This window comes from Zosterops lateralis, assembly GCF_965231275.1.
Source record: "Zosterops lateralis genome assembly, chromosome: 11".
Taxonomy (NCBI): Eukaryota; Metazoa; Chordata; class Aves; order Passeriformes; family Zosteropidae; genus Zosterops; species Zosterops lateralis.
Genome location: NC_139771.1, coordinates 12232198 through 12244880, shown reverse-complemented (window position 1 = coordinate 12244880; position 12683 = coordinate 12232198). Strand labels below are relative to the sequence as shown.

Genomic DNA, 12683 nt, shown 5'->3' with positions numbered 1-12683 from the left:
AGCCCATGCAGACCCTTGCTTTCTCAGAGTCTACTTTTTTGATCCTGGTAAATTTGTTACTTGTGTTACACTATTATTTACCCCAGGTTTACTATTAAAAGTTAGCTGCACAAGGGGTTGTACATTTTGTTCAACTGGATACAGTCATTGTGAGTTTTCAAAGTCCCCACAGTATCATCTACCACACATAAAATTCAGGACTGTGACTTCTCTGAACTATTCAGTAATATAAATTCTTGGAAGACAAGGGACGGGTGCCTTATGCCATACATATGGGAGCATGGCTACACAGAGATAACACCTGCCAGCTTCAGGAGACTTGTAATGGCAAGGTTTTTTTCATTGCTTTCATTATCTCAGTTCTGTATGTGGGGTGTTGCTGCAAATCATGTGAGTTCCTGAAGGTCAACCCCTCAGCTTGTAAATGTGTTTAAGTGTTTCACTTTTGGATTGCTGGAAAATAAAAGTGAAATACTATTCAGTAAACTTTTGATCTACAAAAATCATAGAGTAAACTTTGCTCTACAAAAGAATTATGGAAATAATTTTCATTACTTATACTAATTTATAACTGCTATGTCCTTCCTTTACAAGGATAGCTTCCTGGCATGAAGGTGTGAAATGTCCTAGATTTCATTTATGATGACATTGTCATCAAACCCAAAAAATAGATAAATGAAATTATAATAATTAAATGTATTCAGCTGCATTTTCCCTGAGAATTTTTGCATGCTTGGAGTGTGGGAGAAGTGACTCATTCTTCGTGAAGAGAACGCAGTATAAATCCTGCTAATTATTTGTGCTGAGAGTGGTATCTATAATTCATTAATTATATGAAAGTTACAGGGCTCTGGCACTTTTTCATAAAGTGCCATTAATATTGCAGCTGGCTAAGCTACAGTCACTGCAAGATCTTGAGAAATCATATTTCAGATAGGGAAGAATACTTTAAATATATTTTTATTCAACATATTTTACTATTTCTTTTTTGAACATACTCCCTTGACAAATGAAACAATCTCAGCAACTCCAGCAGGACAAAAAAAGAAAGCTTCAGCTGCAGCTAGAATTCAGAAATAGATATTATGCAGCACCAAGAGATATTGTGCAGTGTTAAAGGATTCTTGGAATGAGTGCAGGACTGGAAGTGAATCCCCTGCCATTTATCAATCCCCTATTACTAAAGGCCACATTCCAGAATAACTCAGAACTAGCTAACAGGTTGTTAATTAGTAGTCACTACTATATAAATTAGAACCAAGGGACTAAGAGGAACCCAGACACTGTGGCACAGGCTGGAGGCCCCCAGCCCATTTCACAAATGGTCTCTGTGCTCCCCGTGCCTGGACTGGCCACGGCTCTGCCCCAGTGCTGAACCAGCACAGCAGAAAAAGCTGCCAGTTGCAGTATGTGCTTGTAGAGCCAAGAAGAGGTGGTAAAATCCAGGGAAGAAGAAAGGAGAAGGAAGATGAGGAAAGCAACACATGAGGTGATGCAAATTCCATCAAGCTTGAAAGAACCTGTTAAGTCCTTATCCTGCTATAGATGAGTTGCTATAGTTAACGGAACTGATCCACCTTTCTGATAAACTGAATCCCATTCAATTGCAGTGCCATTTGTATCCAGGCTGATGTGTGTGTCTGGCTGTCTCTAGGACACACATTAGGAAAATAATGAAAAGCACTTGATAGCATCAGTCAGGTAAGATGTCTGATGTTCCCTCTACAGTCCAAAATGTTACAAAAATACAAAATAATATTTTAGGCTGGGATGACTCAGAAATCAGCATCAACTTGCCAACTTTGAAGGCCTTAGGATGTTTGCTTCAAATAGTATCTTGGTAACAAATTTGTATGTCACATTCACATACACGGATCCATACATAATGAGATTAAAGGTCACAGCTCCTTAGGAGAAACCCTGTTAATATAAAAATACAAAGAGAGTCTGCTGTCTACAAACAGAAAACTTATAATCCAAAGGCCCTTCATTAAGTGAATTGATCTATTTCTAGAGCTCTGCCCTGTAACAGCCTCCAGCAAGAAAAGCCCATTATTTGTTTATTTGTTTTCATGGGTTTCATGTTTGTTTGTTTGTTTGTTTGTTTTTGTCTTAATATAACATTTTTATCATGCCTGGCTTTCAATTGAGAGAATTATATTTTGGGTAAAGGATTTATTCTGAAGGCTTAGATTTGTAATAGGCTGAAACCAGATAAGTTTTGTTTAGTGGTGGTTCTTTTTTTTTTTTTTTTTGGGGAAGAATTCCCTTTGGTATTTAGAAGCTCTGGTAGGAGGACAGGAATGAGCCCTTACATTATGTATCAACAATTGACTTATGAACCTGATAACAGTTTATTTTAAGTGTGCCATCACAGAGATAAACTCTATGACCAGCGGTACCAGGAAGAATTAAGAATGGGAATAGTCAGACTGTATATGAGAATCAGAAATTCCTGACAGTCCCCTGAAAAATTTCCTTGCAAGGAGGATGCCATATACCTTAAAATGTTTTCAGGTAGTATCAAGGAAAATTAACCTACTGATTGAAACACACTGGAGATTAGGTGTACCTGAAGAGAAGGACTAGGTCAGCCATAGGACTAGATTATTACTGCACTAAAGGCACCAAACACTTAAATTGTGACACAAACTGACCATAAAGATCCTGTAACATTAGACCCTTTCTTTACTTTGCATGGTCACCAGTCACATGTGAAAGCCATGACAATTTCAAGCATAATGATGAGATTTGTACTATTTTCCCATGGGTTATTTTCCAGACTGGAAAAAGATATTTGGGGAAAAAATGTTTTGGAAACAGAAGTCACATGCTTTGATGTGAAAAAACAGCCAGTCTGAAATTATACATTCTGACCTCACCATTTAACAGAACTCATCAGTTTCCTAAAAGAAAATATAGCATGCTTTGGAAATTAAAACAAACTTCCACATTATTGGAGCAGAAACCTCATACTTGATTTCTGTGCATTTGACATGAAATACATAAACTTTTGATTTAGAGTTCAGCATGTTTCAGTAGATTTGAGATAGCCCTAGGGCAGCTCCAAAACTAAAGGTAATTATGAAAATAAAACTTTGAATTTCTCAAACAAACCAAAGGTTTGATTTAAATCCTGAAAGGAAACTTGTGGAGACTTGTCCATGGTGGTTCACCAGAACTGGATATATGGACTGGTTCCACACTAATGTGGCCACACATTAGTGAAGCACATCTGTGAACCATCTCTATGGCTGGCACTTGGGAGATATGCATATAAAAGCCTTAACTGAATCTCTCCTGCAGATTCAGTCTGGACCATTCTGCTAAAATATGTGCCTTCAGGAAAAATGCTCCCAAGGCCCTCAGCAGAGAAGGTAAGATTAGGCAACACTTGCTTGACCAAGTAGCCGCTATTTGAAGTTGTATGTTTGACATGAATTAATTTAATCATGAAAAGGTCTACAAAGTCTTTAACGTGCTAGAAACAACAGAGGCAGAGTGTTTCCTTGTGCAGAAATCCCCAGGCCTGCCCTTTCCAGTGGATTTAAAGCTCAAGAAACCCTACCTCTCCTTGTTCTCAGGCTCTCTCTCACCTCTCCTCTCTCTCCAGCATTTATTTCAGTCTCTGTAGTAGCAATTGGGGTGGACAGGCAACTTGGCTCTGCCTTGCCCTGTGGCTCACAGAACTTTGTTCAGCCCTGAGCAGGACTTGTCCTGGCCATCTTTGAGCCTAAAAGACAGCACCCAGGAAACCCTGTAGCTGCAGGGTTACAAAAACCCTCCTGACAGTGAACGCTTCTCAACATAACACTATTAAATAAATAGCACACAGCGATGTTGACTTTACCTCTGCGTTGTACCCAGCACGTAGCCGCAGCTCTGTATTGCACCACACAGACCAATGTTTGCTTTTCAATGATGGCCTCTGTTGGCTTATCCCCTCCAGGCCTATTTCCCACCCCTGACTTGAACCTGTGCTATTGCTATACTCCCTCCTAATTGCCAAAAATTGCTTCTCTCCTCTATGCACTGGGATTGTTCAAGATAACCATTTCACAGTGCTGATGCTTCTCTTCTATTGAAGCCAGGTATTACAAAAGATGACGTTACTAAAACTTAAAATGCTTTTCTTAATAATGATATGATACCGAATTAGTAATGTAAGCTACATTAATTTGCTGGTCCGTTCCACTTTCTTCCTTTATATGAGCATTATAAAGTAAACCACCTAAGTTCCCAATAACAGTGTCTTACTCTCAGCACACATAAATGCAGGGCCTAGCTTTGGTAGATTTTGAAACACAAGAACAGTAAAGGAGGCCATTTGGAGACTCACTTAGAGGTAATTATCTTACTCTGTGTATATATTAGCTGTACAGACTTTACTCTGCCCACACATTAATCCCACCTTGTGCTAACTTCCACATCAAGGTATCCAGTTCAACACCAGGGGCTTCTCACGGGGAAAGAGCACAGGTACCTCCCTCAAACTTCTTAAGGGAGAAGAATTTGACCTTCCAAGATAGACTTTAAAACTTCACTACAACCTTCAAAAGCCTCTGTTCTCTTTCCATTGAAACTGATGAATATTATTTTGCTTGGCAGATCCTGTTTCCCAGAGACCTGCCTCTCATGCCCTTCTCCTTGTCCCGCATCTTTCCCTCAAGAGCTTTCCTTGCTCCCATCTCCCTAATAATCTTGGGCTCATTTCCAGGGATACTTGTAAAAATACAGCAGTGTGCTATAAACAGGCAGTCTTGTTAGCTTTAAACTTCACTAGTTACTGTTCCTGAGGCAGGCCAGGGGAAAAAGGGTATTCCAAAGGGACCCCTTTGATGTGACAATTGGTCTGCCTCCATCAGCAGTTCCCAAGCCTGTTGACTCCCACCTTCATTTCCGGGCTCATGACCTCCCTTCCATCAGTGCTCGTCAAGGTCGCGACCCCAACTTTGGAAACGTCTCCTGTGGATCAGTCAAAAGTGATGCCTCAAGAATAATTTTGTAGCCGCTGCCATGTTTGTTTATGCTCCTGAGGAGTGTGATTACCCTGGAGTTCAGGTTCAAACTTGTCTCTTTGCTTGTTTGTAAGTTTGGAAAGAATTTCTGGGTGTCGTTCAGCCAGTTGATAGCAAACTCTGACTTTTGACTGTTCTGGTTAGAGACAATTATATCCCAACTGACCTGGTATGGCATTAAGCTCTTGGTTGCAAAGTTCAGCCGTGCTTGGAAGAAGCAAAGATTTTGCTTCTCTGCAGAGCCTGAAAACATCATTGTTTTCCCTGCTGGCATGTCACGATCATTCAGATGTAACAATTACCGTGCCCAAACCACTCCTTATGCAGTGACACGATTTCATCCCCCACACCCTGCACCCTCTCTGCTGCACACACGCATCAGGCAGCTGAAGTCTCACAGCTGGTTTTCTGCACGTCTAGTTGTCTTCCTCTTTATGGTCATCGAGACTGTGTGGGTAGTGAACATTGTGATATTCTAATTTCCCACTCTGCTTTGTCATCTTTGCTTGCTGATAAAAGGGTGGTGGGAGGCAGAAAATCAACCATGGTTTGAAGACATCTTGAAAACACCACTAAAAATGCTAAAACTGTCAGAACATTTGCAATTTGGATGTGCTAAAGCAAGTCCTGCTTTGGAATTTCCCTGGAATTAAAATAATTGGCCATTTTTCAACTACCTGTTTCTTCTATTTTCACATCATATCCTTGTTCAGCTTACATGTCTCGGTAGAGGTGGTTCTGCTCCTGCATTAAAGACCAGTTCCTTTAGCTTTCCTGCCCAAAAAATCTCTCTCACCTGGTATGCTCTTACTCTAAGCCTAAAGCAATTGTTTGACTTTTTCTTTAACCTCGATGTATTGCAGTGTTACTGTTTTTCAGTTTAAACAGCCAAGAGATGTCTGCCTAGACACACCAGGCTGGAATTTGGGGAATGTAAAGTGGAAGCTTAGTGGTAGCAGCAGCACCTGGGTGCAGCCAGCGTTCATACCTGCCTAGAGAAAACATAAAATATAAATCTCGAGTCAAAGGGAAACCAGGTAATACTGAGTATTAACTAAGGGAAACCAGTTGTTAAAGTGTATGAAAGGACACAACACCACTTCTGCACTTGAGAGGGATAAAGTTATTTAAGATCAGTCAAGGAGAGAGAGAGAAGAAAGACATTTGTGACTTTTCACCAGTCGGGCACATGTGAGTACATGAGGCAGTTGGATACAATCCCTTTTTCTAATTATTCAGTCTCCATATGAGGTTTAAGCATCTGACTTTGGATGCTGCCAATAAAAGAGATTAGGCTGAAAATATTTCAGCATCAAAGACAACCACTGAAGCCAACATCAGGGCTTCTCTCTCCTTCAAGCATGAGGGCAAATCCCACGGCCTGGCAGTGCAGGCCAGCAGGTGAGGAAAAACAAAGTCAGGATTTGTTAGAATGAAACTTGGTGAACAGCAGAGCACATCATCAGCACAGAGAAATTTCTGTAATGATGACACCATCACTTGCTTGTCACTGTACTGCACTTGCAGAAGGGCTGCAGATCCTTACTGAATTGCAAATGGTTTTCACTTCCTTCCTGTTTTCTGTTGGCACTTTGTGCTTACAAGAGTGCACAGAGGTCAGATTTGCTTTCTGCTTTCACTTTCTGAAATAGAAAGCTGTTGGAGATGTCAAAGTGGTGGACTTGAGTGATAGACTTGAGAAGCTGGTGTGATTATTGCTACTGAATTGAGTGTACCTGAAATATCTCTGCCTGCGACATCTCCAGTTCCAGCCAGGGGGATTCAGATGGACAGAACTTTCAAGGTTTGTGGGCAATGGTCTGGTTGTGGTTGGATTTAGCTTTTTTCTTCTTTTTAAATTTATGTATTTAGATTTGCTTCACCTAGGAGGGAATTAAAATTTTTGCCAAAGAGGACAGAGCACTGGACTGATCTGAAGTATGCAAAAACTAATCCAACCTCATCCAACCTTAGAAAATGTGTCTTCAGGAATAGTGTTCCACCTAAAGGAAAAGCTGTACTGTTAAATGTAAAAGAGATTCCAAAATTAGAATAATCTTATGCATTTTGTTACTGAACATTAGAGAAGGATTGGTAATATGCATGGACTAGATGGAATTTAGTAAACAGGTTGACAACTAAAAATATTTTGACCAATATGGAAGATAAAAATCTCATTTTGAAGAAAAGGGCTGCTATCAAAGGTTCATGGCTGAAAAACTAATTAGAACACAGCCATTGTAGCTACATGATATGTGTATAATCAGATCAGACTCCCATTTGATTTATCAAATGCAGAGGGGCTCTTGTTTCAGGGGTGTATGGAAGCACACTTTGAAGTGCGTATTTCGTATCTGGATGAAGCTCTCATGTACAGGTGCAGCATTTGTAAAACATCCAAGGAAATACAAAGGGCCCTTTTAAGAGAGACTCCCCCCACTGGGAAAAATTCTTTTCTTTGGGATTACAAGACTATTCAGCTAATATTAATATTTAGGTTATTCTCGCTGATCCAAAGAAACCAAACAGCACATGGAAATGTTGGAAGGTCATGGGTTAAATCTTGTCCAAGGTACCTTCAGGTTTGTTTTTTTTTCGGTAAAAAGGCCATATGCCTTATTGATCCACTGAAATATGACACTGGAAAATATTTTTCAGAAAAAGTAGATAACAAAGGGTAAAGGAGAGGAGCTCAGCTGCATCTCCATCCTGGCTTTGAAAGACACATATAACCACAGTGTTTCATGTCATTGAAGGTCCATAAGTCTCTCCTACCACTGCCAAGACAGAGAAGACTCCCAGATATCATCAATATATGTATTTTAGACCTCAGGGTACCAGAAGGCCTACCCTAAACATGAATAATTTAGGGAAGGGGGCATTTCTTGGGAAGGTTTTCAAAAGATGAAAGAGCTTTTGAAGAAAGAGAAACTTTGCTTGCAAATCACATAACAGCTGCAGAGCAAAGGATGAAGAGAAAGTCTAAAGTGAACTCTGCTGGCAACTCTGACAGCATTCCCAGGGACCTGAGTGAGGAGAATTGAGCTGGCACATCTTGGTGGCTCCCAGTGCCAAGGAATGTACACAAAATGATGCTAAGGGACCCACTCTGCTCAATTTATTACAGCAAAGATAATCATGTTTGCTCATTTTACTTGTTTATCAGTCCTGAATGTGTGCCCATAAACCATACAAACTGTAGAGGGGAAAAAAAGCAGTTGGTGAAATAATCCTACAAAGCAGCAAGGGAATTCTCTAGAAATCTGTAATTCTAAGTGAGAATGACTGTCAGAAGGTTCATAGGGCTTTCCGTGTGATCCTGTACCTGTCAAAGGAGAGGATCTAGACAAGGTCTTATTTGTGAAACTGAAAAATCCATATAGTCCTTGAAAGGAGATGAACTCTTCAAAATAAAAAGAGTGCAAAGGGAATAATTCACCACAGTCTGTTTCTTCTTGCCCTTTGTTACAATATTATTCCCTAAACCAGCCCAGCAAGAAACAGAGACATGGAAAATAAGTGCGAGTAGGTATTGCCATGAGAGCAGCAAGCCTTATTCCACCAATTCTCAAATTAAGAAGCTTAACTGTACTATATGATCATAAAACAATTTCATCTGAGACACCAAATCTCAGGCCCAAAGATAGAAACATTTTATCTGCATCTGAGAAATGACAATTACTCTACAAACATGAAGGCTCATGGAATTAGAATAGCTTTCTTCAAAGATTCTGAAAGGCACAGATGCCAAAACAAGATCAGGGAAGCTGAAACTGATAGTGCACAAGATTATATGAATCAACCAAACAGCCCAGTGATGCAGGGGTCAAACAGATGGGAGGAAAAAAAAACAAGAAAAAAGACTGAAGGCCAAGGATATTGAACTGTATGTGAACACATTTACATTCAGTGTGGCACCATCCATGTGTCACACACAAAAGCGGGACCTGAGGAACGCTGCAATATTGCCTCATGACAAGACATTCACTCATGACATGGACACCTCTCTAAATTAAGAGCTTTCTAGTGACAGATAGTCTTTCAGATTTGCCTTTTTTTTAGTGTTTTTTTAAATAGCTTGCTCTCCAGCGACCTGGAGTCACATGCTTGTGCCTTTGATCATTCAGATGGTATTTCACAAATTCTTTGGGAAAGTACTCAGACCAGCCAAGATAAATAACAGAGCCTGTCACAAACTCCCTTCTCTACCTGAATCAGCTGAAGACAGAGGGAGATGTTTCCACAGTCAGCACCAGAGCTAAGACTAAGGAGCAAGAGGTGCTCACCTGTAGGTTTGAGCTCTTGGGCTGTTTCTAACAAGAAGAACTACCATTATAAAAGGTCGGTGGAATAACACAAGTAAAGACATTTACCAATGAGGGTGCAGAACTGAAAAGGAAGGCAGGGATTTTATCTGGCCAGCTCCTGTTGTATCAAGAAATGCATCTCTGCAGAAGAAGTAACAGACTGGTTTGACTGTACAAACAGGGACAGGCAGAGCCAGAGCTGAACTCAAGAGGGTGGCAGAGGTCATTGGGTGAGCTCAGTGACCACTTGGGAAGAGCAGTGGGGACTTCCCTTGGGTGTAAAAGGAGCTCACAGCAGTGGGATTTGAGTGAGCTGCACTGGTGTGCTTTTAGTCCTTGGGCTTTACTAATTTCCATATTTACGTGTCACTGGCCTGGGAACATCAGTGTATCTGTAGAAAGACAGTTCCCTGTTCCCAGCTGTCCCAACTGAACATACATAACAAGGACAGAAGGAGGCACAGAAGTTTTAGAGGGATGGAATGATTTTGGGATCCTTGCAGGTCCTTTGTTTTTTCTGGCACGCACTAGAGCACTTGAAGGCAGCTCTGAGATGTTTCCCAGGGTCTGCAATGTGCCCTGCCTGCAGTGCACTTCAGCATGGCATTTCCATTTCTTACGTTTACAGGGTCCCTGTACAGTGAGTCATGAGCTGAAAGGAATACACAAAAGAGGTTGTTCTTGTCTCTCCTGCCCCCTTTCTACAGCCTCTGAGAGTGGCCAGGACACCATATAGTAGGACAAGTGCAAGCAGGAGTAAAGTCCTGCTCCAGATGTGATTGAGAAGTAATAAAGAAGAAATAAACTGGCTGGTAAAGTTGGCCAGAAGGTCTCATGCATTAAGTCTTACAGAACAGACGATCCCTGGAAGGAAACCACACAACTTCAGTTATGATGCACAAGATCACCACAGACCTCAACAAACACTCAACAAGTCACCAGGAATTCATTAGTATGAATGGAAGCTGCTCCACTGAATCCTGCAATCCACTGCACAGCAAATTGCCACAGGACTGAATCCCAAAGTGCTCCATGGGAGCCCATCATATACCACTGGGGCCCGGCAGCCTCCTCCACCAGGCATCTCTGTGTGGATGGCCTAACTCATTCTTTCAGGTCATCAGTACCTGATGGACTGAAAAAAATATTTAGGAACCCAGAATGATGCCTCAAAACTGCACAGATGTTAAAAGGCACAAGCAAACAGCACAAGCAGCCCATCTCCTTGCTGTCCAAATCTAAGAAAGGATGCAACAGAGAGCAGAGAGTTTTAATGCATGATCAGAAGCTGCTGTAAAAGTCCTTGTGGAAACATGAGATCTATTATATTTATCACAAATTTGCTAAGTAAGGTTAATACCCTGGCATTGACCCTGCCTCACATGCTCTTAATAACATTATTATGCTTTGTCCTGTTAAGATTTTACAGCAGAAGAGATAACACATGGTCAATAATCCATTATAAACAGGTACTTTTCTTCTTGTCCCCTTGCCCGCAGCCTCCAACCCATTGCAGCAGGGAAGATACTGCCTCAGCCAGAGAATTTGGTTCCAATATCAGCCTGTAACCACCATATACCTGCAGAAAAAAAGACTGAGCAGGCATTTTGGTCTTTATCCTGGCAGTCGAATAGCCTGCATGAATATCAACATTATCATAAATCATTCAATTGCTGAAAGTCATCCTAACATCAGAAGGAGCTGAATAGCAACCATTTCTCAGTCCTGATGCACATCCACTCACAGCAGCTGAGCTGTGGGAGTATACAGACCTATTTTTCAGCTAGCATGATAATCAAGCCATTCCTCATTTAAGAGTGAATTCATTTGCCTTGCTATTAGTCCTAAATAAGAATACCAGAAACTGATATGCAATCTCCAACTGAAACGAAGATTAAACTGAGGCTACCAAACTCTTTTCTTTATTTCTTAAAACACACATAAAAGCCCTAGCAAGATTCTAATCTTGATGTGAATCTAAATATACTGAATAAAATTTAAAAGCCACCATTTCAGAATGGTTTTTCTCAGCAGACCCAGTGTAGCCATAAAAATCAGTTTCTGTCCTTAATATCTCTGTACACTGGTACTGTGCAGAACTAGCTCCAGACTATTTATAGCTCACACTATATATACACCCTGCAGCTTCCAAAGGAATATTTTATCTTTTGGGAGGACAATGCTTTCAGTAATGTAAGAAGCCAAAGTTTTGCTTTAAAAAAAACCCAACCAAACAAAACCTCTGCTCAAACCCTTAACCTGGAAGAGTGGCCCTGCACTGCCAATCAGATAATGGGCTTAATTCTTACATCATGCTTTATTTGTAGCTCACTGTGTAGTTAATGTTTGCAGCTTATCTAACAGGAGAAATGTGAAACCAGAGTTTTAAAACAATAGAAACAAGGCTGTCACCAGCAGGCTGCCAATGAATCATGTCCCTGCAGTCAAGTTCTCCCAGAAGGTCATTTGTAACAGAAATACATCCCTGCCTGAACTGGCAAAATGCTGAAAAGTGTTGCTCAATTTTATCCTAACAAAACATCGAGCAGATCAATTACCAGAACAACTTCACCTGGTAGGATTTTTAAGTTCTGTTGTCTGCAAGAATTAATAGTAAAGGTTACTAAGTGAGCAGACCTGCTTGCTTCTGTGTCTGGGATTCTAGAGGTGGTTTTACTTTCAATCTAAATTCAAGGTATCAAAAAACCTTTTACAAACCTTAAGAAAAATGATTTCCAGCTCTCTTTCATATTTTCAAAATCAGAAAAAAAATTTTAAACACTAAGTAACTTTCTTCCATATCATTCAGAACAGAAGCCCTGAAATCATGGAAAGCCAGTGAGGTCTGCAAGAATGATTTGCCAAGAGACAGAAAGCAGCAGTGATACTTTCTTTCTTCTGTTCAGAGAGAGATGCAGAAAAAGGATGAGGAAGTAGAGAAAAAAAAAGGGTACCTGAGTCATAAAAGCTTTGCTCATATGGAATTATTTTAAAATAACTGCAGCTTAAAAAAGAAAAAACATCTTTTCTGCTGTGCTTGCAAAAGAGCTCCAGATTTTCTGCAAGAGGGAAAGCAGATGATGGAGAGAGCTGTTCTTTCAAGAAAAATGTCATTGGCACAAACAGCTGGCACTTGGTGACATGCTATTTATGTGGGCAGTTGCTGGTGTTTTTTAACAGATAAGAAAGCATTATCTCATTTGCGATTCAGGTGAGGAACACGAGCAGCTCTGCAGCGCCGCTGGGCCACGTTTGTTATCGTATCAGAAACACCTGTCATTTTGCAAATGAGTTCAATACAAAAGTGCACCAAATATGTGGTTTCAGGATGAGACAGCATTCTGCAAGGAAACCAGAA

At 40.6% G+C, this 12683-nt stretch overlaps 1 long non-coding RNA gene across 1 annotated transcript in view; it reads left to right on the top strand.

The window, feature by feature from the left end:
• Positions 1-235: 235 nt before the first annotated feature.
• Positions 236-12683, top strand: part of LOC310913770 — a 38368-nt gene continuing 25920 nt past the window's right edge. Inside the window, exons 1-3 of the long non-coding RNA XR_014590905.1 lie at positions 236-327; positions 1611-1701; positions 3307-3377. This is a non-coding gene — a long non-coding RNA (uncharacterized lncRNA). The remainder of the gene's footprint in view (positions 328-1610; positions 1702-3306; positions 3378-12683) is intronic.